Below are 26,336 nucleotides of genomic sequence, written 5' to 3'. Positions count from 1 at the left end.
GTGCTGATGCTCCTCATAAAGCTGTCGCTGCTGTGAAGGTTCTAGGTGACATCACAAATCCCTATGGTTACATACACAACAAAGCTGGGTTGTTGTTGTTTACACTCTGCAAGGCCTGTGGAAGTGAGTGACATCATAGCACTGTAGTTCTGAGGGTTCTAGATGGATGCAACAATCTCCTGTTGCTTCTATGAAGGCCATAATAGACGACATCACCAAACAGCTCCATAGTCACATACACAGCAAAGGAGAGATGTTGTTTACACCTAGTGATGTCAGTGGTATTGAGTGACATCACAGCACAGTGCTAAGGCTCCTGGGCCTGGACACAGCAGCGGCTGCAATATCTCAACGGAGAATACGTTTATATATATGTGTGTGTGTGCGCGTATATATATATATATATATATATATATATATATATATATATATATATATTTCTCCGCCGAAATCACTTTTAAACCCATTTCCACCTTTTTTTCCCTTCTCTTCCTCTTACTTTTTTTTCACGTTTTTTTACGTTTTTCTCCTTTTCGCCTCTTTTCTGGGCGTATTATTCTTCTTTTTCTTCTTTTTTTTCGTCTAATGCATACCCCATCAGTGCAGCAATGCTTATTCAATACCGCCAGCAGATGGAGACACTGGGGGATAATTTTCTAAGGATTTATACTGATTTTTCCTGTCTGAATTTGTCGCACAGAAAGTTGCAGGCCAAATATGTGTGACATTTCTGCGACTTTAGCTTCTAGAGCATTTTTACAACATTATACATAGGTGCTGAATACATAAAAAGCGACTGTTCAGCGACAGACAAGTCGCATCGGCTGAAAGTAGGCCAGAATGTCAGTCCATGTTGGAGCAGGTTTAGATACAGTCTAAAGTATAGATCTCAAAGTCTGTGCACAGAATTTAGCAAGGGCCTCGCACCTTCTGATGCATCAGGTAGGTGCACAATAGCATAGCCTAACCCTCTGTACTTTGGTCTATATTGATGCGGGACATAGACAGCCAGCTGATGACCAATCCATTAGTGCAATGGATGGCTGGAAGCATTTGTCTTTGCCTTTGCAATACCACAGAAGCAATGCATGGTCAATGTACAGCAATGACACACCTGTGTGAACAGCCAGGAGACCCCCCCCCCCCCATGTTATGTTACATAGTTACATAGTTAGTACGGTCGAAAAAAGACATATGTCCATCAAGTTCAACCAGGGAATTAAGGGGTAGGGGTGTGGCGCGATATTGGGGAAGGGATGAGATTTTATATTTCTTCATAAGCATTAATCTTATTTTGTCAATTAGGAACATTCAGCACCCACCCGCTATCAAGGCAGCTGCCTATCATGTCATGCCCTACCTGCACAGGTGTGCTGGCTACTCAAATGATCCAATTAAGGAGGCCATTTAGTCAGCAGCAGCAGAAGTCCTGTGCCTGGACGCTCCAACAGCGGCCAGACACAAGCAGAAGCAGCAGAAGCAGCAGCAGCAGCACCACCTTTTGTTTTTTGGCTGTAGCAGCAAGGCCCACAGGGCTGGCTAGCTGGCTAGCCAGCAAGCAGGTAGCAATGAAAGTAGGAATCTTTCTTTTTAACCCTGTAAGGGGGTGGTGCACTGTACCCGAAGATACTGCCATATCGGGTCAATGCATAGGGCGACGGAAGCAAGCTTCGAAATCGGCCCCCGTTCTCAAAAATCCATTTAATATATGGTCCCCAGATAGGGGACGTATCAGATATTAAACTGATAAGAACAGATACTACACTTGATCTTAGCCAAAAGGCCGAGAAGCGATAACCGTGAAAGGGGCGGGCCCAACAAGGTCCCCTTCATGGGCACTATCACTGCTTGCTGTCAGGGAGGCTGCCAGACAATTTTCCATGCACACTCTGGGCTGGGGGGCAGTCAACCACCAGTACACACAGCAGAACCTAAACCCATACCATTATTGCTAAGCAGCAAGACAGGGGCCCATTGCACTCCCACGGGGCCTTTTTAAATGCAATCCATAACCCGGATTTGCCAGGAACCCTTCTTACTCCTCCTACTTGCATGTGACACTGGGCTTAGGATCTGCATAGGAAACACACACACAAGCACACACCTACCTTTGTTGCCTGCAGATGCCTCCTTGGCTGTCCCCAAACGGTATCAAACCAACACCCACGGGAAGCTGTAAGCATAGAGGACATGCCTGCACCCCATTGGACTTACCTGTGTGGGTTAAATCCGGGTTATTTGACAACCTATGGCGGTGATGGTTCTGCTCAGGCAGAGCAGTGCTGATGCTCCTCATAAAGCTGTCGCTGCTGTGAAGGTTCTAGGTGACATCACAAATCCCTATGGTTACATACACAACAAAGCTGGGTTGTTGTTGTTTACACTCTGCAAGGCCTGTGGAAGTGAGTGACATCATAGCACTGTAGTTCTGAGGGTTCTAGATGGATGCAACAATCTCCTGTTGCTTCTATGAAGGCCATAATAGACGACATCACCAAACAGCTCCATAGTCACATACACAGCAAAGGAGAGATGTTGTTTACACCTAGTGATGTCAGTGGTATTGAGTGACATCACAGCACAGTGCTAAGGCTCCTGGGCCTGGACACAGCAGCGGCTGCAATATCTCAACGGAGAATACGTTTATATATATGTGTGTGTGTGCGCGTATATATATATATATATATATATATATATATATATATATATATATTTCTCCGCCGAAATCACTTTTAAACCCATTTCCACCTTTTTTTCCCTTCTCTTCCTCTTACTTTTTTTTCACGTTTTTTTACGTTTTTCTCCTTTTCGCCTCTTTTCTGGGCGTATTATTCTTCTTTTTCTTCTTTTTTTTCGTCTAATGCATACCCCATCAGTGCAGCAATGCTTATTCAATACCGCCAGCAGATGGAGACACTGGGGGATAATTTTCTAAGGATTTATACTGATTTTTCCTGTCTGAATTTGTCGCACAGAAAGTTGCAGGCCAAATATGTGTGACATTTCTGCGACTTTAGCTTCTAGAGCATTTTTACAACATTATACATAGGTGCTGAATACATAAAAAGCGACTGTTCAGCGACAGACAAGTCGCATCGGCTGAAAGTAGGCCAGAATGTCAGTCCATGTTGGAGCAGGTTTAGATACAGTCTAAAGTATAGATCTCAAAGTCTGTGCACAGAATTTAGCAAGGGCCTCGCACCTTCTGATGCATCAGGTAGGTGCACAATAGCATAGCCTAACCCTCTGTACTTTGGTCTATATTGATGCGGGACATAGACAGCCAGCTGATGACCAATCCATTAGTGCAATGGATGGCTGGAAGCATTTGTCTTTGCCTTTGCAATACCACAGAAGCAATGCATGGTCAATGTACAGCAATGACACACCTGTGTATACAGCCAGGAGACCCCCCCCCCCCCCCCATGTTATGTTACATAGTTACATAGTTAGTACGGTCGAAAAAAGACATATGTCCATCAAGTTCAACCAGGGAATTAAGGGGTAGGGGTGTGGCGCGATATTGGGGAAGGGATGAGATTTTATATTTCTTCATAAGCATTAATCTTATTTTGTCAATTAGGAACATTCAGCACCCACCCGCTATCAAGGCAGCTGCCTATCATGTCATGCCCTACCTGCACAGGTGTGCTGGCTACTCAAATGATCCAATTAAGGAGGCCATTTAGTCAGCAGCAGCAGAAGTCCTGTGCCTGGACGCTCCAACAGCGGCCAGACACAAGCAGAAGCAGCAGAAGCAGCAGCAGCAGCACCACCTTTTGTTTTTTGGCTGCAGCAGCAAGGCCCACAGGGCTGGCTAGCTGGCTAGCCAGCAAGCAGGTAGCAATGAAAGTAGGAATCTTTCTTTTTAACCCTGTAAGGGGGTGGTGCACTGTACCCGAAGATACTGCCATATCGGGTCAATGCATAGGGCGACGGAAGCAAGCTTCGAAATCGGCCCCCGTTCTCAAAAATCCATTTAATATATGGTCCCCAGATAGGGGACGTATCAGATATTAAACTGATAAGAACAGATACTACACTTGATCTTAGCCAAAAGGCCGAGAAGCGATAACCGTGAAAGGGGCGGGCCCAACAAGGTCCCCTTCATGGGCACTATCACTGCTTGCTGTCAGGGAGGCTGCCAGACAATTTTCCATGCACACTCTGGGCTGGGGGGCAGTCAACCACCAGTACACACAGCAGAACCTAAACCCATACCATTATTGCTAAGCAGCAAGACAGGGGCCCATTGCACTCCCACGGGGCCTTTTTAAATGCAATCCATAACCCGGATTTGCCAGGAACCCTTCTTACTCCTCCTACTTGCATGTGACACTGGGCTTAGGATCTGCATAGGAAACACACACACAAGCACACACCTACCTTTGTTGCCTGCAGATGCCTCCTTGGCTGTCCCCAAACGGTATCAAACCAACACCCACGGGAAGCTGTAAGCATAGAGGACATGCCTGCACCCCATTGGACTTACCTGTGTGGGTTAAATCCGGGTTATTTGACAACCTATGGCGGTGATGGTTCTGCTCAGGCAGAGCAGTGCTGATGCTCCTCATAAAGCTGTCGCTGCTGTGAAGGTTCTAGGTGACATCACAAATCCCTATGGTTACATACACAACAAAGCTGGGTTGTTGTTGTTTACACTCTGCAAGGCCTGTGGAAGTGAGTGACATCATAGCACTGTAGTTCTGAGGGTTCTAGATGGATGCAACAATCTCCTGTTGCTTCTATGAAGGCCATAATAGACGACATCACCAAACAGCTCCATAGTCACATACACAGCAAAGGAGAGATGTTGTTTACACCTAGTGATGTCAGTGGTATTGAGTGACATCACAGCACAGTGCTAAGGCTCCTGGGCCTGGACACAGCAGCGGCTGCAATATCTCAACGGAGAATACGTTTATATATATGTGTGTGTGTGCGCGTATATATATATATATATATATATATATATATATATATATATATATCTCCGCCGAAATCACTTTTAAACCCATTTCCACCTTTTTTTCCCTTCTCTTCCTCTTACTTTTTTTTCACGTTTTTTTACGTTTTTCTCCTTTTCGCCTCTTTTCTGGGCGTATTATTCTTCTTTTTCTTCTTTTTTTTCGTCTAATGCATACCCCATCAGTGCAGCAATGCTTATTCAATACCGCCAGCAGATGGAGACACTGGGGGATAATTTTCTAAGGATTTATACTGATTTTTCCTGTCTGAATTTGTCGCACAGAAAGTTGCAGGCCAAATATGTGTGACATTTCTGCGACTTTAGCTTCTAGAGCATTTTTACAACATTATACATAGGTGCTGAATACATAAAAAGCGACTGTTCAGCGACAGACAAGTCGCATCGGCTGAAAGTAGGCCAGAATGTCAGTCCATGTTGGAGCAGGTTTAGATACAGTCTAAAGTATAGATCTCAAAGTCTGTGCACAGAATTTAGCAAGGGCCTCGCACCTTCTGATGCATCAGGTAGGTGCACAATAGCATAGCCTAACCCTCTGTACTTTGGTCTATATTGATGCGGGACATAGACAGCCAGCTGATGACCAATCCATTAGTGCAATGGATGGCTGGAAGCATTTGTCTTTGCCTTTGCAATACCACAGAAGCAATGCATGGTCAATGTACAGCAATGACACACCTGTGTGAACAGCCAGGAGACCCCCCCCCCCCCCCCATGTTATGTTACATAGTTACATAGTTAGTACGGTCGAAAAAAGACATATGTCCATCAAGTTCAACCAGGGAATTAAGGGGTAGGGGTGTGGCGCGATATTGGGGAAGGGATGAGATTTTATATTTCTTCATAAGCATTAATCTTATTTTGTCAATTAGGAACATTCAGCACCCACCCGCTATCAAGGCAGCTGCCTATCATGTCATGCCCTACCTGCACAGGTGTGCTGGCTACTCAAATGATCCAATTAAGGAGGCCATTTAGTCAGCAGCAGCAGAAGTCCTGTGCCTGGACGCTCCAACAGCGGCCAGACACAAGCAGAAGCAGCAGAAGCAGCAGCAGCAGCACCACCTTTTGTTTTTTGGCTGCAGCAGCAAGGCCCACAGGGCTGGCTAGCTGGCTAGCCAGCAAGCAGGTAGCAATGAAAGTAGGAATCTTTCTTTTTAACCCTGTAAGGGGGTGGTGCACTGTACCCGAAGATACTGCCATATCGGGTCAATGCATAGGGCGACGGAAGCAAGCTTCGAAATCGGCCCCCGTTCTCAAAAATCCATTTAATATATGGTCCCCAGATAGGGGACGTATCAGATATTAAACTGATAAGAACAGATAAGGTTTCAACAAAATTTTATTGAATAAATAAGAAACCATACAAAATTTAAAATGCAAAATAATAAAAGGTTCACAAAGGTTTTAAAATACAAATAATAAAACCAGTAATAAAAGGAGAAAAAATAAAAATGGCAGGATAAAACATTATACAAATGTCATAAAAACTGATTATACTGTTATTTCGTTCCATAGAGGCAGACACCACATGGATGCTGCCTCGCTGGCCCCCAACTGTTTCTTGTCTCTTAGGTAATAGATGTACATCTCACTCAGGGCCAGCTTTATACAGTTTTTAACATCAATAAAATCATGTTTAAAAAGTAAGATGTTCCTAACTTTCCAGATGGCATTTTTAAAACAATTAATAATCATCCAGCAGATCATCTGCTGTTTAAAATTGGGGCAGTTAAAAAGACCGTAAAAGACACATTCGTGATTAAAATCTTTTAGGCCGCAGGCCCACTTCAAAAGTGGGCCTACCTTCCTCCAAAGCTCCCGTGCAAAAGGGCAGTTCCAAAATATGTGCAGCACCGTTTCGTCCACTCCGCAGCCATCTCTCGGGCACTTGGCTCTCGCCACCAGTCCTCGCCTGTGCTGAAACTCACGAGTAGGGAGGCACTGGTGGACGATTGCCCAGGCAAGATCCCTGTGTACATTCGCCAGAAACTTCCCGTACACGTTCCGCCATACCTTTTTGGATCTTGCCTGTGTGAAATTGGACACTGCCAGGGTAACCTCACTCCGCCTGAGGACCTTTGATACCTTTCTCTGGTCCCCCAGTATGTCAGGCTCCAAATCTTGGAGACCTAGGAGCCTGACTGTCTTTTCCAACACCACATAATGTTTTGGGGGACACAGAAGCACCGGAGCGTTCAGAGGGATGCGCAACCATCTTTTAAAAACCATGCCCGCAGCGTACCTTAAAAAGCAGCTAAAAATGCCATCGGATTTAATAATTTTAAAACAGAAACAGAAATACTTTATGTAAAAGAAAGTAAAAAGGTTAGGAACATCTTTCCCGCCATTATCTTTACTTTTGTACATAAAATCACGCTTTAATTTCTCCATTTTTGAACCCCATAAAAAAGTAAAAACAATTCTAGTTACTTTTTTAATGTATAAAATAGATGGAGGAAATACCATGGCAATGTATAGCATAATAGGGAGTAAAACCATCTTTATTATTAAAATCTTCCCCTCCATGGTAAGGTTTCTAAGATTCCACATTAAAATCTTCTTCTCCATCTTAGCTATAGCTGAATCCCAGTTAGGGCTCCCATCATTGACCTGGTTAAAAACAATACCTAAAACTTTAATTTGATCCTGTTGCATTGTGACTCCTGGGGTGATGGATGAATCCCAGGAGCCAATATAAAAACAGTCACATTTATCTGTGTTTAGCTTAAAACCAGAGACCTCGCAGAAATAGCTGGTGTTCCTCAATGCCCCCCTCATGGATGGAGAGTCCGGGCACAGTATGGTGACATCATCCATGTACCCCAACACCTTTAGATGGGTCCCTCCTCCACCAGGTATCGGTACGCCTCTTACTACCCGGTCTTTTCTGAGGAGGGCCATCAGTGGTTCGATTGCGCAAATAAAAAGGAGTGGGGACAGGGGGCAGCCCTGTTTGACACCTGATAAAAGAGGAACACCGCTGGTTAAAAAGCCATTAACAGAGACTTGACTAAAACAGGATCGGTATAAAAGCATGATTCGGCTTAAAATCGTTTCAGGCACTGCCATCTTTTTAAGAACTAAAAACAGGTATTCATGGGAGACCCTATCAAAGGCTTTTTCAAAGTCTAAGGATAAAATTGCTACAGTTTGATTTCTATCCTTAAAATACCATAAAACATCTCTTAAAATATTTAGGGATTCAGCTATAGACCTTCCAGGTACCCCACAAACCTGATTTGGGTGAATTAATTTATGAATAAAAGGTTTAAAACGGACAGCTAATAACTTGGCTAAAACTTTATAATCAACATTTAAAAGTGTGATGGGGCGCCAATTTTTTAGCATATCCTTTTCACCCTTTTTAAAAAGTAATGATACAATCCCCCTCCTCCAGGAAGGGGGAAGTTCATTAACAATAAAAGTTTCTTTATACAATAAAACCATATCATCCTTTAAAATATCCCAAAAAGCTAAATAAAATTCGATGGGTAAACCATCTTCCCCAGGGGCCTTCCCACTAGAAAAACTTTTAAAAACAAATAAAAGTTCATCTAAGTTAAGATCACGGGATAAAACCTCCTGGTCTAAAACATCTAGCTTAAAATCAAGGGAATTAAGAACATGTTCTAAAAAGGATGGATTAAGATCTTTCTTATTAAAAAGAAGCTGGTAGAAGTTAAAAACTGCATCTAACATGCCTTTTGGAGTGGATTCACCCTCAAGGTTTTGGATGATATCCCTCCTATTCATCACTTTTTTAAAAAAGAAACGGGAACATTTCTCGCCCTCCTCCAGGTGCTGCACATGTGAGTTAAAAATGATTTGTTTCCCTTTCTTTTCTATGGCATGTTTTATTTCAGTTTTAAGGTTTAAAATATCATTTTCTACATCCATACCAGCTTCTTTCAATTTAAAAAGTACATTTAAACGCATGTTAAGAACATAAAACCACTGTTTTTCCATTTTTGCCTTCTTCTTACCTGCTTTGATAAAAAAAAATCTGATTTTAGATTTGGTGCCCTCCCACCAGTGCAGCATAGGCTCGTGGGGTTTTCTTTGTGATTGCCAGCATTGGTAGGTCCGCACAAACTCCTCTTTTATCTCAGGGTCCTCTAGGAGTGTGGTGTTTAATCTCCAGAGGCCCCTTTTTGCTTTTTGCTCCCCCTCTAGCTCCAGGCCCACCAAGAGGAGCTTATGATCAGAGAAGATATTCTGCTCGAGCGTGCATTTCAGGGGTTTAAAAGCTCTAGAGGAAAAAATAAAATCGATTCTGGAGCTCACTCTTCCATTGGACCATGTGGCGCCTGGGTCCTCCGGCAAGAGATCCTTCCAGCAATCTTTCAAATTAAAATCATCAATAAAATTTTTAAGCAGGTAAGAAGTGCGGTCTTTACGATTAATATCCCCACCCTGCCGGTGTTCCCCATCACGTATGCAGTTAAAATCACCTCCCACCAGCAGGGGGGAAGACCCAACACAAAACAGTGGTAAAATTTCAAATAGTTCTGCCCGCTCCTGTTTATCAGGAGGGGCATACACATTTAAAACACGAATTAAAAGTCCATTAAAATATAGATGAATTAAAAGAGCTCTGCCAGGCACAATCTCAGTTACTGTATGAATAGAAAAGGACTGGCCTCGGCAGAGCAGCCCAACACCCACAGAACGACAGTCATTTGCACCGGACCATATGGATGGGCCCAGCTTCCAGTCTTCTTTTAAGTCTTTATAGTCCATTTTACTAGGGATTCCACATTCTTGTAGCAGGCAAAGGTCAAAGTCACATGTCTCTAGATAAGAAAATAAAGCAGCCCTGCGATCAGGGCTCTTTAAGGACCTCACATTGAGTGAGGCAATTTTTACAGGGATAGGCATAGTTTATGGAGAGTCCGTGCTTGGAGAATCAAAGTCAATAATAAGCTGCGTACCGTCATCCCCCGCCTGCGGGGTCATCAGCTCCTTGATGTTCTGAGGGTCGGAGCTTGAGATCGATGATGCCCCGACCCTGAGCTCGCTCTCGTCCGAACTACGGCACGCCGCTTTCCTTTGAATGTCTTCCTCTTCTTCTTCTCTTTGTCTTTTAAATGTCACACTGCTGTCCATATCCTCTGTGTTGCTCTCACTCGATGTAATCTCTGGCCCCCGGCTGATGGATCTGCGTCTTCTTTCATCATTTGACGACTGGAACTGCTGCACAGGGGCCTGTGAGGCCTCTTTTCCGGAACCTTTGCCGCTACCTTGGGAAGTTTTCATCGCTTGTTCCCCAGCAAGCGTTGCTGAGGACTGTTGCTCCAACTTCCCCATCGATCGACGATGGCCAGTTTTACCCACCGGGTCCACTGCTGGCGGGGCAGCAAACCCTGGTTTGGCGCCACTTGTCTTCTTGGCCCTGTCCTGTATAGGCGGAGTAACAGGACCGGGCTCAGACCTGGCCACCTGGCTCCCCTTCCGGCGGGCTTTCACCGGGGCCTCTTCGTCCGGAGCAGGGCGACCCTGGGCCAAGCCAGTACCTGGCTTATGCTGCAATTTTGGGTCCACTTTTGCCCCCACCGAGGCCCGTCGGCTGCCACCCGCCACAGGTGAGCCCCCTTCAGAAGTTTCGGCGGGCTCTTGAGCCAGGTAGGAAGTCGATCGACGTCTTTCAATTTCCCGGGCAGTAAACTCGATCACCCGCCCGGGCTTCGTGGAATCCCCATGGCCTCCCCCTAGCACTACCACCGGTGGGCCCCCCGATGGAGCACCAGAGGTCTTGGGCCTGGACCCATCAGTACCTGCCATCTGGGGTTTGGGCATCTTAAAAAAGGACGTCTTTTGTCCTGTCCCCTCTTTGGGTGGGCCCAGCCTTGACCCACCCATCGTAGTTTTTGCTTTATGGGGACAGGAATTAAAATCGTGATTTTCCTCTCCGCAGAGGTTGCACCTTATTGTATGGCTACATCTTGAGGCTATGTGACCTTCTTGGCCACACCTATTGCAGCGAATCACACGCTCCGCGCCGCAGGTCTCCTGGGTGTGGCCAAACCTCAAGCAATTTCGGCAATACATAGGCATTTGAGGATAGAACAGGAAGCCCCGAACTCTCCCGATGGCAAAATTTGGGGGCGGATGGCAAAGACCCCCAATACCACCGGGATCCTTACGGAGCTTGACCCAGAACTTCCTCTTGCCGTTCCAGAACCGCACGGAGTTCAAGATTTTGTTTGCGAATCGCACCTCTTCGCAGTATCGCCGAAGAAAAGTGGCTATATCCTCCGTGGTCACATGAGGGCTGTGCATAGCCACCACCAACGGTATATGTTCCTCACCATAGAGGAACTGGAACGAAAGACCGTCGAGTCGATCGTCCCTCTGGTCCGCACCAGACAAGGTTGCATAGATGTTATCGCAACACGCCGTGGCCGTGAAGGTGACGGTATACAGGCCACGGCTTTCCTGGTCATTTAGACACAGGATGTCCTCCCTATTGAGGCGGAAGTAGTCAAGAAGAATCACCTCCGCAATGAAGCGGAGGTTCTTCAACTGACGATGGCTCTCCGACACCTCTATGCGGATGGTATTTCGCATCGACATTTCCCCAGAGGGGAAAGCCCAGGAGAACGGCATCTTCCACACCCAGGGACTAAGCCCCTTCCCCAATAGCAGCAGGGGCTCGGAATCCCGCTATAAAAGCGGAACCCTTACCCAAGGCAGAGGTCGGGGGTACCCTAGGTGCTTCCGAAGCTACAGGTAACGCTCAACGTACCGAAAATGCCTTCTGAGACACAAGGTCCCAGAGACAGGGGGATCGCAACCCGTTGTCCGTGGACTAAGCCCGCTCCCCAATAGCAGCAAGGGGGTGAAGTCCCTCCGTAAGGAGAGACAATCCCCCAAGGCCGAGAAGCGGGGTACCACAGACACCTTCCGACCAGACCAAATGCAGATACTACACTTGATCTTAGCCAAAAGGCCGAGAAGCGATAACCGTGAAAGGGGCGGGCCCAACAAGGTCCCCTTCATGGGCACTATCACTGCTTGCTGTCAGGGAGGCTGCCAGACAATTTTCCATGCACACTCTGGGCTGGGGGGCAGTCAACCACCAGTACACACAGCAGAACCTAAACCCATACCATTATTGCTAAGCAGCAAGACAGGGGCCCATTGCACTCCCACGGGGCCTTTTTAAATGCAATCCATAACCCGGATTTGCCAGGAACCCTTCTTACTCCTCCTACTTGCATGTGACACTGGGCTTAGGATCTGCATAGGAAACACACACACAAGCACACACCTACCTTTGTTGCCTGCAGATGCCTCCTTGGCTGTCCCCAAACGGTATCAAACCAACACCCACGGGAAGCTGTAAGCATAGAGGACATGCCTGCACCCCATTGGACTTACCTGTGTGGGTTAAATCCGGGTTATTTGACAACCTATGGCGGTGATGGTTCTGCTCAGGCAGAGCAGTGCTGATGCTCCTCATAAAGCTGTCGCTGCTGTGAAGGTTCTAGGTGACATCACAAATCCCTTTGGTTACATACACAACAAAGCTGGGTTGTTGTTGTTTACACTCTGCAAGGCCTGTGGAAGTGAGTGACATCATAGCACTGTAGTTCTGAGGGTTCAAGATGGATGCAACAATCTCCTGTTGCTTCTATGAAGGCCGTAATAGACGACATCACCAAACAGCTCCATAGTCACATACACAGCAAAGGAGAGATGTTGTTTACACCTAGTGATGTCAGTGGTATTGAGTGACATCACAGCACAGTGCTAAGGCTCCTGGGCCTGGACACAGCAGCGGCTGCAATATCTCAACGGAGAATACGTTTATATCTATGTGTGTGTGTGCGCATATATATATATATATATATATATATATATATATATATATATATATATTTCTCCGCCGAAATCACTTTTAAACCCATTTCCACCTTTTTTTCCCTTCTCTTCCTCTTACTTTTTTTTCACGTTTTTTTACGTTTTTCTCCTTTTCGCCTCTTTTCTGGGCGTATTATTCTTCTTTTTCTTCTTTTTTTTCGTCTAATGCATACCCCATCAGTGCAGCAATGCTTATTCAATACCGCCAGCAGATGGAGACACTGGGGGATAATTTTCTAAGGATTTATACTGATTTTTCCTGTCTGAATTTGTCGCACAGAAAGTTGCAGGCCAAATATGTGTGACATTTCTGCGACTTTAGCTTCTAGAGCATTTTTACAACATTATACATAGGTGCTGAATACATAAAAAGCGACTGTTCAGCGACAGACAAGTCGCATCGGCTGAAAGTAGGCCAGAATGTCAGTCCATGTTGGAGCAGGTTTAGATACAGTCTAAAGCATAGATCTCAAAGTCTGTGCACAGAATTTAGCAAGGGCCTCGCACCTTCTGATGCATCAGGTAGGTGCACAATAGCATAGCCTAACCCTCTGTACTTTGGTCTATATTGATGCGGGACATAGACAGCCAGCTGATGACCAATCCATTAGTGCAATGGATGGCTGGAAGCATTTGTCTTTGCCTTTGCAATACCACAGAAGCAATGCATGGTCAATGTACAGCAATGACACACCTGTGTGAACAGCCAGGAGACCCCCCCCCCCCCCCCCCCATGTTATGTTACATAGTTACATAGTTAGTACGGTCGAAAAAAGACATATGTCCATCACGTTCAACCAGGGAATTAAGGGGTAGGGGTGTGGCGCGATATTGGGGAAGGGATGAGATTTTATATTTCTTCATAAGCATTAATCTTATTTTGTCAATTAGGAACATTCAGCACCCACCCGCTATCAAGGCAGCTGCCTATCATGTCATGCCCTACCTGCACAGGTGTGCTGGCTACTCAAATGATCCAATTAAGGAGGCCATTTAGTCAGCAGCAGCAGAAGTCCTGTGCCTGGACGCTCCAACAGGGGCCAGACACAAGCAGAAGCAGAAGCAGCAGAAGCACCACCTTTTGTTTTTTGGCTGCAGCAGCAGCAGCAAGGCCCACAGGGCTGGCTAGCTGGCTAGCCAGCAAGCAGGTAGCAATGAAAGTAGGAATCTTTCTTTTTAACCCTGTAAGGGGGTGGTGCACTGTACCCGAAGATACTGCCATATCGGGTCAATGCATAGGGCGACGGAAGCAAGCTTCGAAATCGGCCCCCGTTCTCAAAAATCCATTTAATATATGGTCCCCAGATAGGGGACGTATCAGATATTAAACTGATAAGAACAGATACTACACTTGATCTTAGCCAAAAGGCCGAGAAGCGATAACCGTGAAAGGGGCGGGCCCAACAAGGTCCCCTTCATGGGCACTATCACTGCTTGCTGTCAGGGAGGCTGCCAGACAATTTTCCATGCACACTCTGGGCTGGGGGGCAGTCAACCACCAGTACACACAGCAGAACCTAAACCCATACCATTATTGCTAAGCAGCAAGACAGGGGCCCATTGCACTCCCACGGGGCCTTTTTAAATGCAATCCATAACCCGGATTTGCCAGGAACCCTTCTTACTCCTCCTACTTGCATGTGACACTGGGCTTAGGATCTGCATAGGAAACACACACACAAGCACACACCTACCTTTGTTGCCTGCAGATGCCTCCTTGGCTGTCCCCAAACGGTATCAAACCAACACCCACGGGAAGCTGTAAGCATAGAGGACATGCCTGCACCCCATTGGACTTACCTGTGTGGGTTAAATCCGGGTTATTTGACAACCTATGGCGGTGATGGTTCTGCTCAGGCAGAGCAGTGCTGATGCTCCTCATAAAGCTGTCGCTGCTGTGAAGGTTCTAGGTGACATCACAAATCCCTTTGGTTACATACACAACAAAGCTGGGTTGTTGTTGTTTACACTCTGCAAGGCCTGTGGAAGTGAGTGACATCATAGCACTGTAGTTCTGAGGGTTCAAGATGGATGCAACAATCTCCTGTTGCTTCTATGAAGGCCGTAATAGACGACATCACCAAACAGCTCCATAGTCACATACACAGCAAAGGAGAGATGTTGTTTACACCTAGTGATGTCAGTGGTATTGAGTGACATCACAGCACAGTGCTAAGGCTCCTGGGCCTGGACACAGCAGCGGCTGCAATATCTCAACGGAGAATACGTTTATATCTATGTGTGTGTGTGCGCATATATATATATATATATATATATATATATATATATATATATATATTTCTCCGCCTAAATCACTTTTAAACCCATTTCCACCTTTTTTTCCCTTCTCTTCCTCTTACTTTTTTTTCACGTTTTTTTACGTTTTTCTCCTTTTCGCCTCTTTTCTGGGCGTATTATTCTTCTTTTTCTTCTTTTTTTTCGTCTAATGCATACCCCATCAGTGCAGCAATGCTTATTCAATACCGCCAGCAGATGGAGACACTGGGGGATAATTTTCTAAGGATTTATACTGATTTTTCCTGTCTGAATTTGTCGCACAGAAAGTTGCAGGCCAAATATGTGTGACATTTCTGCGACTTTAGCTTCTAGAGCATTTTTACAACATTATACATAGGTGCTGAATACATAAAAAGCGACTGTTCAGCGACAGACAAGTCGCATCGGCTGAAAGTAGGCCAGAATGTCAGTCCATGTTGGAGCAGGTTTAGATACAGTCTAAAGCATAGATCTCAAAGTCTGTGCACAGAATTTAGCAAGGGCCTCGCACCTTCTGATGCATCAGGTAGGTGCACAATAGCATAGCCTAACCCTCTGTACTTTGGTCTATATTGATGCGGGACATAGACAGCCAGCTGATGACCAATCCATTAGTGCAATGGATGGCTGGAAGCATTTGTCTTTGCCTTTGCAATACCACAGAAGCAATGCATGGTCAATGTACAGCAATGACACACCTGTGTGAACAGCCAGGAGACCCCCCCCCCCCCCCCCCATGTTATGTTACATAGTTACATAGTTAGTACGGTCGAAAAAAGACATATGTCCATCACGTTCAACCAGGGAATTAAGGGGTAGGGGTGTGGCGCGATATTGGGGAAGGGATGAGATTTTATATTTCTTCATAAGCATTAATCTTATTTTGTCAATTAGGAACATTCAGCACCCACCCGCTATCAAGGCAGCTGCCTATCATGTCATGCCCTACCTGCACAGGTGTGCTGGCTACTCAAATGATCCAATTAAGGAGGCCATTTAGTCAGCAGCAGCAGAAGTCCTGTGCCTGGACGCTCCAACAGGGGCCAGACACAAGCAGAAGCAGCAGAAGCAGCAGCAGCACCACCTTTTGTTTTTTGGCTGCAGCAGCAGCAAGGCCCACAGGGCTGGCTAGCTGGCTAGCCAGCAAGCAGGTAGCAATGAAAGTAGGAATCTTTCTTTTTAACCCTGTAAGGGGGTGGTGCACTGTACCCGAAGATACTGCCATATCGGGTCAATGCATAGGGCGACGGAAGCAAGCTTCGAAATCGGCCCCCGTTCTCAAAAATCCATTTAATATATGGTCCCCAGATAGGGGACGTATCAGATATTAAACTGATAAGAACAGATACTACACTTGATCTTAGCCAAAAGGCCGAGAAGCGATAACCGTGAAAGGGGCGGGCCCAACAAGGTCCCCTTCATGGGCACTATCACTGCTTGCTGTCAGGGAGGCTGCCAGACAATTTTCCATGCACACTCTGGGCTGGGGGGCAGTCAACCACCAGTACACACAGCAGAACCTAAACCCATACCATTATTGCTAAGCAGCAAGACAGGGGCCCATTGCACTCCCACGGGGCCTTTTTAAATGCAATCCATAACCCGGATTTGCCAGGAACCCTTCTTACTCCTCCTACTTGCATGTGACACTGGGCTTAGGATCTGCATAGGAAACACACACACAAGCACACACCTACCTTTGTTGCCTGCAGATGCCTCCTTGGCTGTCCCCAAACGGTATCAAACCAACACCCACGGGAAGCTGTAAGCATAGAGGACATGCCTGCACCCCATTGGACTTACCTGTGTGGGTTAAATCCGGGTTATTTGACAACCTATGGCGGTGATGGTTCTGCTCAGGCAGAGCAGTGCTGATGCTCCTCATAAAGCTGTCGCTGCTGTGAAGGTTCTAGGTGACATCACAAATCCCTTTGGTTACATACACAACAAAGCTGGGTTGTTGTTGTTTACACTCTGCAAGGCCTGTGGAAGTGAGTGACATCATAGCACTGTAGTTCTGAGGGTTCAAGATGGATGCAACAATCTCCTGTTGCTTCTATGAAGGCCGTAATAGACGACATCACCAAACAGCTCCATAGTCACATACACAGCAAAGGAGAGATGTTGTTTACACCTAGTGATGTCAGTGGTATTGAGTGACATCACAGCACAGTGCTAAGGCTCCTGGGCCTGGACACAGCAGCGGCTGCAATATCTCAACGGAGAATACGTTTATATCTATGTGTGTGTGTGCGCATATATATATATATATATATATATATATATATATATATATATTTCTCCGCCGAAATCACTTTTAAACCCATTTCCACCTTTTTTTCCCTTCTCTTCCTCTTGCTTTTTTTTCACGTTTTTTTACGTTTTTCTCCTTTTCGCCTCTTTTCTGGGCGTATTATTCTTCTTTTTCTTCTTTTTTTTCGTCTAATGCATACCCCATCAGTGCAGCAATGCTTATTCAATACCGCCAGCAGATGGAGACACTGGGGGATAATTTTCTAAGGATTTATACTGATTTTTCCTGTCTGAATTTGTCGCACAGAAAGTTGCAGGCCAAATATGTGTGACATTTCTGCGACTTTAGCTTCTAGAGCATTTTTACAACATTATACATAGGTGCTGAATACATAAAAAGCGACTGTTCAGCGACAGACAAGTCGCATCGGCTGAAAGTAGGCCAGAATGTCAGTCCATGTTGGAGCAGGTTTAGATACAGTCTAAAGCATAGATCTCAAAGTCTGTGCACAGAATTTAGCAAGGGCCTCGCACCTTCTGATGCATCAGGTAGGTGCACAATAGCATAGCCTAACCCTCTGTACTTTGGTCTATATTGATGCGGGACATAGACAGCCAGCTGATGACCAATCCATTAGTGCAATGGATGGCTGGAAGCATTTGTCTTTGCCTTTGCAATACCACAGAAGCAATGCATGGTCAATGTACAGCAATGACACACCTGTGTGAACAGCCAGGAGACCCCCCCCCCCCCCCCCACCCATGTTATGTTACATAGTTACATAGTTAGTACGGTCGAAAAAAGACATATGTCCATCACGTTCAACCAGGGAATTAAGGGGTAGGGGTGTGGCGCGATATTGGGGAAGGGATGAGATTTTATATTTCTTCATAAGCATTAATCTTATTTTGTCAATTAGGAACATTCAGCACCCACCCGCTATCAAGGCAGCTGCCTATCATGTCATGCCCTACCTGCACAGGTGTGCTGGCTACTCAAATGATCCAATTAAGGAGGCCATTTAGTCAGCAGCAGCAGAAGTCCTGTGCCTGGACGCTCCAACAGGGGCCAGACACAAGCAGAAGCAGAAGCAGCAGAAGCAGCAGCAGCACCACCTTTTGTTTTTTGGCTGCAGCAGCAGCAAGGCCCACAGGGCTGGCTAGCTGGCTAGCCAGCAAGCAGGTAGCAATGAAAGTAGGAATCTTTCTTTTTAACCCTGTAAGGGGGTGGTGCACTGTACCCGAAGATACTGCCATATCGGGTCAATGCATAGGGCGACGGAAGCAAGCTTCGAAATCGGCCCCCGTTCTCAAAAATCCATTTAATATATGGTCCCCAGATAGGGGACGTATCAGATATTAAACTGATAAGAACAGATACTACACTTGATCTTAGCCAAAAGGCCGAGAAGCGATAACCGTGAAAGGGGCGGGCCCAACAAGGTCCCCTTCATGGGCACTATCACTGCTTGCTGTCAGGGAGGCTGCCAGACAATTTTCCATGCACACTCTGGGCTGGGGGGCAGTCAACCACCAGTACACACAGCAGAACCTAAACCCATACCATTATTGCTAAGCAGCAAGACAGGGGCCCATTGCACTCCCACGGGGCCTTTTTAAATGCAATCCATAACCCGGATTTGCCAGGAACCCTTCTTACTCCTCCTACTTGCATGTGACACTGGGCTTAGGATCTGCATAGGAAACACACACACAAGCACACACCTACCTTTGTTGCCTGCAGATGCCTCCTTGGCTGTCCCCAAACGGTATCAAACCAACACCCACGGGAAGCTGTAAGCATAGAGGACATGCCTGCACCCCATTGGACTTACCTGTGTGGGTTAAATCCGGGTTATTTGACAACCTATGGCAGTGATGGTTCTGCTCAGGCAGAGCAGTGCTGATGCTCCTCATAAAGCTGTCGCTGCTGTGAAGGTTCTAGGTGACATCACAAATCCCTTTGGTTACATACACAACAAAGCTGGGTTGTTGTTGTTTACACTCTGCAAGGCCTGTGGAAGTGAGTGACATCATAGCACTGTAGTTCTGAGGGTTCAAGATGGATGCAACAATCTCCTGTTGCTTCTATGAAGGCCGTAATAGACGACATCACCAAACAGCTCCATAGTCACATACACAGCAAAGGAGAGATGTTGTTTACACCTAGTGATGTCAGTGGTATTGAGTGACATCACAGCACAGTGCTAAGGCTCCTGGGCCTGGACACAGCAGCGGCTGCAATATCTCAACGGAGAATACGTTTATATCTATGTGTGTGTGTGCGCATATATATATATATATATATATATATATATATATATATATATATTTCTCCGCCGAAATCACTTTTAAACCCATTTCCACCTTTTTTTCCCTTCTCTTCCTCTTACTTTTTTTTCACGTTTTTTTACGTTTTTCTCCTTTTCGCCTCTTTTCTGGGCGTATTATTCTTCTTTTTCTTCTTTTTTTTCGTCTAATGCATACCCCATCAGTGCAGCAATGCTTATTCAATACCGCCAGCAGATGGAGACACTGGGGGATAATTTTCTAAGGATTTATACTGATTTTTCCTGTCTGAATTTGTCGCACAGAAAGTTGCAGGCCAAATATGTGTGACATTTCTGCGACTTTAGCTTCTAGAGCATTTTTACAACATTATACATAGGTGCTGAATACATAAAAAGCGACTGTTCAGCGACAGACAAGTCGCATCGGCTGAAAGTAGGCCAGAATGTCAGTCCATGTTGGAGCAGGTTTAGATACAGTCTAAAGCATAGATCTCAAAGTCTGTGCACAGAATTTAGCAAGGGCCTCGCACCTTCTGATGCATCAGGTAGGTGCACAATAGCATAGCCTAACCCTCTGTACTTTGGTCTATATTGATGCGGGACATAGACAGCCAGCTGATGACCAATCCATTAGTGCAATGGATGGCTGGAAGCATTTGTCTTTGCCTTTGCAATACCACAGAAGCAATGCATGGTCAATGTACAGCAATGACACACCTGTGTGAACAGCCAGGAGACCCCCCCCCCCCCCCATGTTATGTTACATAGTTACATAGTTAGTACGGTCGAAAAAAGACATATGTCCATCACGTTCAACCAGGGAATTAAGGGGTAGGGGTGTGGCGCGATATTGGGGAAGGGATGAGATTTTATATTTCTTCATAAGCATTAATCTTATTTTGTCAATTAGGAACATTCAGCACCCACCCGCTATCAAGGCAGCTGCCTATCATGTCATGCCCTACCTGCACAGGTGTGCTGGCTACTCAAATGATCCAATAAGGAGGCCATTTAGTCAGCAGCAGCAGAAGTCCTGTGCCTGGACGCTCCAACAGGGGCCAGACACAAGCAGCAGCAGCACCACCTTCTGTTTTTTGGCTGCAGCAGCAGCAAGGCCCACAGGGCTGGCTAGCTGGCTAGCCAGCAAGCAGGTAGCAATGAAAGTAGGAATCTTTCTTTTTAACCCTGTAAGGGGGTGGTGCACTGTACCCGAAGATACTGCCATATCGGGTCAATGCATAGGGCGACGGAAGCAAGCTTCGAAATCGGCCCCCGTTCTCAAAAATCCATTTAATATATGGTCCCCAGATAGGGGACGTATCAGATATTAAACTGATAAGAACAGATACTACACTTGATCTTAGCCAAAAGGCCGAGAAGCGATAACCGTGAAAGGGGCGGGCCCAACAAGGTCCCCTTCATGGGCACTATCACTGCTTGCTGTCAGGGAGGCTGCCAGACAATTTTCCATGCACACTCTGGGCTGGGGGGCAGTCAACCACCAGTACACACAGCAGAACCTAAACCCATACCATTATTGCTAAGCAGCAAGACAGGGGCCCATTGCACTCCCACGGGGCCTTTTTAAATGCAATCCATAACCCGGATTTGCCAGGAACCCTTCTTACTCCTCCTACTTGCATGTGACACTGGGCTTAGGATCTGCATAGGAAACACACACACAAGCACACACCTACCTTTGTTGCCTGCAGATGCCTCCTTGGCTGTCCCCAAACGGTATCAAACCAACACCCACGGGAAGCTGTAAGCATAGAGGACATGCCTGCACCCCATTGGACTTACCTGTGTGGGTGAAATCCGGGTTATTTGACAACCTATGGCGGTGATGGTTCTGCTCAGGCAGAGCAGTGCTGATGCTCCTCATAAAGCTATCGCTGCTGTGAAGGTTCTAGGTGACATCACAAATCCCTTTGGTTACATACACAACAAAGCTGGGTTGTTGTTGTTTACACTCTGCAAGGCCTGTGGAAGTGAGTGACATCATAGCACTGTAGTTCTGAGGGTTCAAGATGGATGCAACAATCTCCTGTTGCTTCTATGAAGGCCGTAATAGACGACATCACCAAACAGCTCCATAGTCACATACACAGCAAAGGAGAGATGTTGTTTACACCTAGTGATGTCAGTGGTATTGAGTGACATCACAGCACAGTGCTAAGGCTCCTGGGCCTGGACACAGCAGCGGCTGCAATATCTCAACGGAGAATACGTTTATATCTATGTGTGTGTGTGCGCATATATATATATATATATATATATATATATATATATATATATTTCTCCGCCGAAATCACTTTTAAACCCATTTCCACCTTTTTTTCCCTTCTCTTCCTCTTACTTTTTTTTCACGTTTTTTTACGTTTTTCTCCTTTTCGCCTCTTTTCTGGGCGTATTATTCTTCTTTTTCTTCTTTTTTTTCGTCTAATGCATACCCCATCAGTGCAGCAATGCTTATTCAATACCGCCAGCAGATGGAGACACTGGGGGATAATTTTCTAAGGATTTATACTGATTTTTCCTGTCTGAATTTGTCGCACAGAAAGTTGCAGGCCAAATATGTGTGACATTTCTGCGACTTTAGCTTCTAGAGCATTTTTACAACATTATACATAGGTGCTGAATACATAAAAAGCGACTGTTCAGCGACAGACAAGTCGCATCGGCTGAAAGTAGGCCAGAATGTCAGTCCATGTTGGAGCAGGTTTAGATACAGTCTAAAGCATAGATCTCAAAGTCTGTGCACAGAATTTAGCAAGGGCCTCGCACCTTCTGATGCATCAGGTAGGTGCACAATAGCATAGCCTAACCCTCTGTACTTTGGTCTATATTGATGCGGGACATAGACAGCCAGCTGATGACCAATCCATTAGTGCAATGGATGGCTGGAAGCATTTGTCTTTGCCTTTGCAATACCACAGAAGCAATGCATGGTCAATGTACAGCAATGACACACCTGTGTGAACAGCCAGGAGACCCCCCCCCCCCCCCCCATGTTATGTTACATAGTTACATAGTTAGTACGGTCGAAAAAAGACATATGTCCATCACGTTCAACCAGGGAATTAAGGGGTAGGGGTGTGGCGCGATATTGGGGAAGGGATGAGATTTTATATTTCTTCATAAGCATTAATCTTATTTTGTCAATTAGGAACATTCAGCACCCACCCGCTATCAAGGCAGCTGCCTATCATGTCATGCCCTACCTGCACAGGTGTGCTGGCTACTCAAATGATCCAATTAAGGAGGCCATTTAGTCAGCAGCAGCAGAAGTCCTGTGCCTGGACGCTCCAACAGGGGCCAGACACAAGCAGAAGCAGAAGCAGCAGAAGCAGCAGCAGCACCACCTTTTGTTTTTTGGCTGCAGCAGCAGCAAGGCCCACAGGGCTGGCTAGCTGGCTAGCCAGCAAGCAGGTAGCAATGAAAGTAGGAATCTTTCTTTTTAACCCTGTAAGGGGGTGGTGCACTGTACCCGAAGATACTGCCATATCGGGTCAATGCATAGGGCGACGGAAGCAAGCTTCGAAATCGGCCCCCGTTCTCAAAAATCCATTTAATATATGGTCCCCAGATAGGGGACGTATCAGATATTAAACTGATAAGAACAGATACTACACTTGATCTTAGCCAAAAGGCCGAGAAGCGATAACCGTGAAAGGGGCGGGCCCAACAAGGTCCCCTTCATGGGCACTATCACTGCTTGCTGTCAGGGAGGCTGCCAGACAATTTTCCATGCACACTCTGGGCTGGGGGGCAGTCAACCACCAGTACACACAGCAGAACCTAAACCCATACCATTATTGCTAAGCAGCAAGACAGGGGCCCATTGCACTCCCACGGGGCCTTTTTAAATGCAATCCATAACCCGGATTTGCCAGGAACCCTTCTTACTCCTCCTACTTGCATGTGACACTGGGCTTAGGATCTGCATAGGAAACACACACACAAGCACACACCTACCTTTGTTGCCTGCAGATGCCTCCTTGGCTGTCCCCAAACGGTATCAAACCAACACCCACGGGAAGCTGTAAGCATAGAGGACATGCCTGCACCCCATTGGACTTACCTGTGTGGGTTAAATCCGGGTTATTTGACAACCTATGGCGGTGATGGTTCTGCTCAGGCAGAGCAGTGCTGATGCTCCTCATAAAGCTGTCGCTGCTGTGAAGGTTCTAGGTGACATCACAAATCCCTTTGGTTACATACACAACAAAGCTGGGTTGTTGTTGTTTACACTCTGCAAGGCCTGTGGAAGTGAGTGACATCATAGCACTGTAGTTCTGAGGGTTCAAGATGGATGCAACAATCTCCTGTTGCTTCTATGAAGGCCGTAATAGACGACATCACCAAACAGCTCCATAGTCACATACACAGCAAAGGAGAGATGTTGTTTACACCTAGTGATGTCAGTGGTATTGAGTGACATCACAGCACAGTGCTAAGGCTCCTGGGCCTGGACACAGCAGCGGCTGCAATATCTCAACGGAGAATACGTTTATATCTATGTGTGTGTGTGCGCATATATATATATATATATATATATATATATATATTTCTCCGCCGAAATCACTTTTAAACCCATTTCCACCTTTTTTTCCCTTCTCTTCCTCTTACTTTTTTTTCACGTTTTTTTACGTTTTTCTCCTTTTCGCCTCTTTTCTGGGCGTATTATTCTTCTTTTTCTTCTTTTTTTTCGTCTAATGCATACCCCATCAGTGCAGCAATGCTTATTCAATACCGCCAGCAGATGGAGACACTGGGGGATAATTTTCTAAGGATTTATACTGATTTTTCCTGTCTGAATTTGTCGCACAGAAAGTTGCAGGCCAAATATGTGTGACATTTCTGCGACTTTAGCTTCTAGAGCATTTTTACAACATTATACATAGGTGCTGAATACATAAAAAGCGACTGTTCAGCGACAGACAAGTCGCATCGGCTGAAAGTAGGCCAGAATGTCAGTCCATGTTGGAGCAGGTTTAGATACAGTCTAAAGCATAGATCTCAAAGTCTGTGCACAGAATTTAGCAAGGGCCTCGCACCTTCTGATGCATCAGGTAGGTGCACAATAGCATAGCCTAACCCTCTGTACTTTGGTCTATATTGATGCGGGACATAGACAGCCAGCTGATGACCAATCCATTAGTGCAATGGATGGCTGGAAGCATTTGTCTTTGCCTTTGCAATACCACAGAAGCAATGCATGGTCAATGTACAGCAATGACACACCTGTGTGAACAGCCAGGAGACCCCCCCCCCCCCCCCCCCATGTTATGTTACATAGTTACATAGTTAGTACGGTCGAAAAAAGACATATGTCCATCACGTTCAACCAGGGAATTAAGGGGTAGGGGTGTGGCGCGATATTGGGGAAGGGATGAGATTTTATATTTCTTCATAAGCATTAATCTTATTTTGTCAATTAGGAACATTCAGCACCCACCCGCTATCAAGGCAGCTGCCTATCATGTCATGCCCTACCTGCACAGGTGTGCTGGCTACTCAAATGATCCAATTAAGGAGGCCATTTAGTCAGCAGCAGCAGAAGTCCTGTGCCTGGACGCTCCAACAGGGGCCAGACACAAGCAGAAGCAGAAGCAGCAGAAGCAGCAGCAGCACCACCTTTTGTTTTTTGGCTGCAGCAGCAGCAAGGCCCACAGGGCTGGCTAGCTGGCTAGCCAGCAAGCAGGTAGCAATGAAAGTAGGAATCTTTCTTTTTAACCCTGTAAGGGGGTGGTGCACTGTACCCGAAGATACTGCCATATCGGGTCAATGCATAGGGCGACGGAAGCAAGCTTCGAAATCGGCCCCCGTTCTCAAAAATCCATTTAATATATGGTCCCCAGATAGGGGACGTATCAGATATTAAACTGATAAGAACAGATACTACACTTGATCTTAGCCAAAAGGCCGAGAAGCGATAACCGTGAAAGGGGCGGGCCCAACAAGGTCCCCTTCATGGGCACTATCACTGCTTGCTGTCAGGGAGGCTGCCAGACAATTTTCCATGCACACTCTGGGCTGGGGGGCAGTCAACCACCAGTACACACAGCAGAACCTAAACCCATACCATTATTGCTAAGCAGCAAGACAGGGGCCCATTGCACTCCCACGGGGCCTTTTTAAATGCAATCCATAACCCGGATTTGCCAGGAACCCTTCTTACTCCTCCTACTTGCATGTGACACTGGGCTTAGGATCTGCATAGGAAACACACACACAAGCACACACCTACCTTTGTTGCCTGCAGATGCCTCCTTGGCTGTCCCCAAACGGTATCAAACCAACACCCACGGGAAGCTGTAAGCATAGAGGACATGCCTGCACCCCATTGGACTTACCTGTGTGGGTTAAATCCGGGTTATTTGACAACCTATGGCGGTGATGGTTCTGCTCAGGCAGAGCAGTGCTGATGCTCCTCATAAAGCTGTCGCTGCTGTGAAGGTTCTAGGTGACATCACAAATCCCTTTGGTTACATACACAACAAAGCTGGGTTGTTGTTGTTTACACTCTGCAAGGCCTGTGGAAGTGAGTGACATCATAGCACTGTAGTTCTGAGGGTTCAAGATGGATGCAACAATCTCCTGTTGCTTCTATGAAGGCCGTAATAGACGACATCACCAAACAGCTCCATAGTCACATA

At 46.1% G+C, this 26,336-nt stretch overlaps 9 non-coding genes and 1 pseudogene across 9 annotated transcripts; all 10 read right to left on the bottom strand.

The window, feature by feature from the left end:
* Positions 1-1,604: 1,604 nt before the first annotated feature.
* LOC130343499 (U2 spliceosomal RNA) lies at positions 1,605-1,795 on the bottom strand. Its single transcript, XR_008882802.1, has one exon. It is a non-coding gene; the product is annotated as a U2 spliceosomal RNA (small nuclear RNA).
* A 2,087-nt stretch (positions 1,796-3,882) lies between these two features.
* LOC130343498 (U2 spliceosomal RNA) lies at positions 3,883-4,073 on the bottom strand. The gene has a single exon (XR_008882801.1). It is a non-coding gene; the product is annotated as a U2 spliceosomal RNA (small nuclear RNA).
* Positions 4,074-6,158: 2,085 nt separating this feature from the next.
* Positions 6,159-6,344, bottom strand: LOC130343490 (U2 spliceosomal RNA). The gene has a single exon (XR_008882797.1). It is a non-coding gene; the product is annotated as a U2 spliceosomal RNA (small nuclear RNA).
* A 5,389-nt stretch (positions 6,345-11,733) lies between these two features.
* LOC130343495 (U2 spliceosomal RNA) lies at positions 11,734-11,951 on the bottom strand (annotated as a pseudogene).
* Positions 11,952-14,043: 2,092 nt separating this feature from the next.
* On the bottom strand, positions 14,044-14,234 carry LOC130343492 (U2 spliceosomal RNA). Its single transcript, XR_008882799.1, has one exon. It is a non-coding gene; the product is annotated as a U2 spliceosomal RNA (small nuclear RNA).
* Positions 14,235-16,323: 2,089 nt separating this feature from the next.
* Positions 16,324-16,514, bottom strand: LOC130343480 (U2 spliceosomal RNA). The gene has a single exon (XR_008882788.1). It is a non-coding gene; the product is annotated as a U2 spliceosomal RNA (small nuclear RNA).
* Positions 16,515-18,608: 2,094 nt separating this feature from the next.
* On the bottom strand, positions 18,609-18,799 carry LOC130343468 (U2 spliceosomal RNA). The gene has a single exon (XR_008882777.1). It is a non-coding gene; the product is annotated as a U2 spliceosomal RNA (small nuclear RNA).
* Positions 18,800-20,867: 2,068 nt separating this feature from the next.
* On the bottom strand, positions 20,868-21,058 carry LOC130343542 (U2 spliceosomal RNA). The gene has a single exon (XR_008882842.1). It is a non-coding gene; the product is annotated as a U2 spliceosomal RNA (small nuclear RNA).
* Positions 21,059-23,148: 2,090 nt separating this feature from the next.
* On the bottom strand, positions 23,149-23,339 carry LOC130343529 (U2 spliceosomal RNA). The gene has a single exon (XR_008882831.1). It is a non-coding gene; the product is annotated as a U2 spliceosomal RNA (small nuclear RNA).
* Positions 23,340-25,423: 2,084 nt separating this feature from the next.
* On the bottom strand, positions 25,424-25,614 carry LOC130343517 (U2 spliceosomal RNA). The gene has a single exon (XR_008882819.1). It is a non-coding gene; the product is annotated as a U2 spliceosomal RNA (small nuclear RNA).
* Between the last annotated feature and the right edge of the window lie 722 nt (positions 25,615-26,336).

The sequence above is a fragment of the Hyla sarda genome, unplaced genomic scaffold (assembly GCF_029499605.1).
Source record: "Hyla sarda isolate aHylSar1 unplaced genomic scaffold, aHylSar1.hap1 scaffold_685, whole genome shotgun sequence".
In the NCBI taxonomy this organism is placed as follows: domain Eukaryota; kingdom Metazoa; phylum Chordata; class Amphibia; order Anura; family Hylidae; genus Hyla; species Hyla sarda.
Note: the sequence above shows the minus strand (reverse complement) of the source record. Positions and strands in the feature narration are given on the sequence as shown.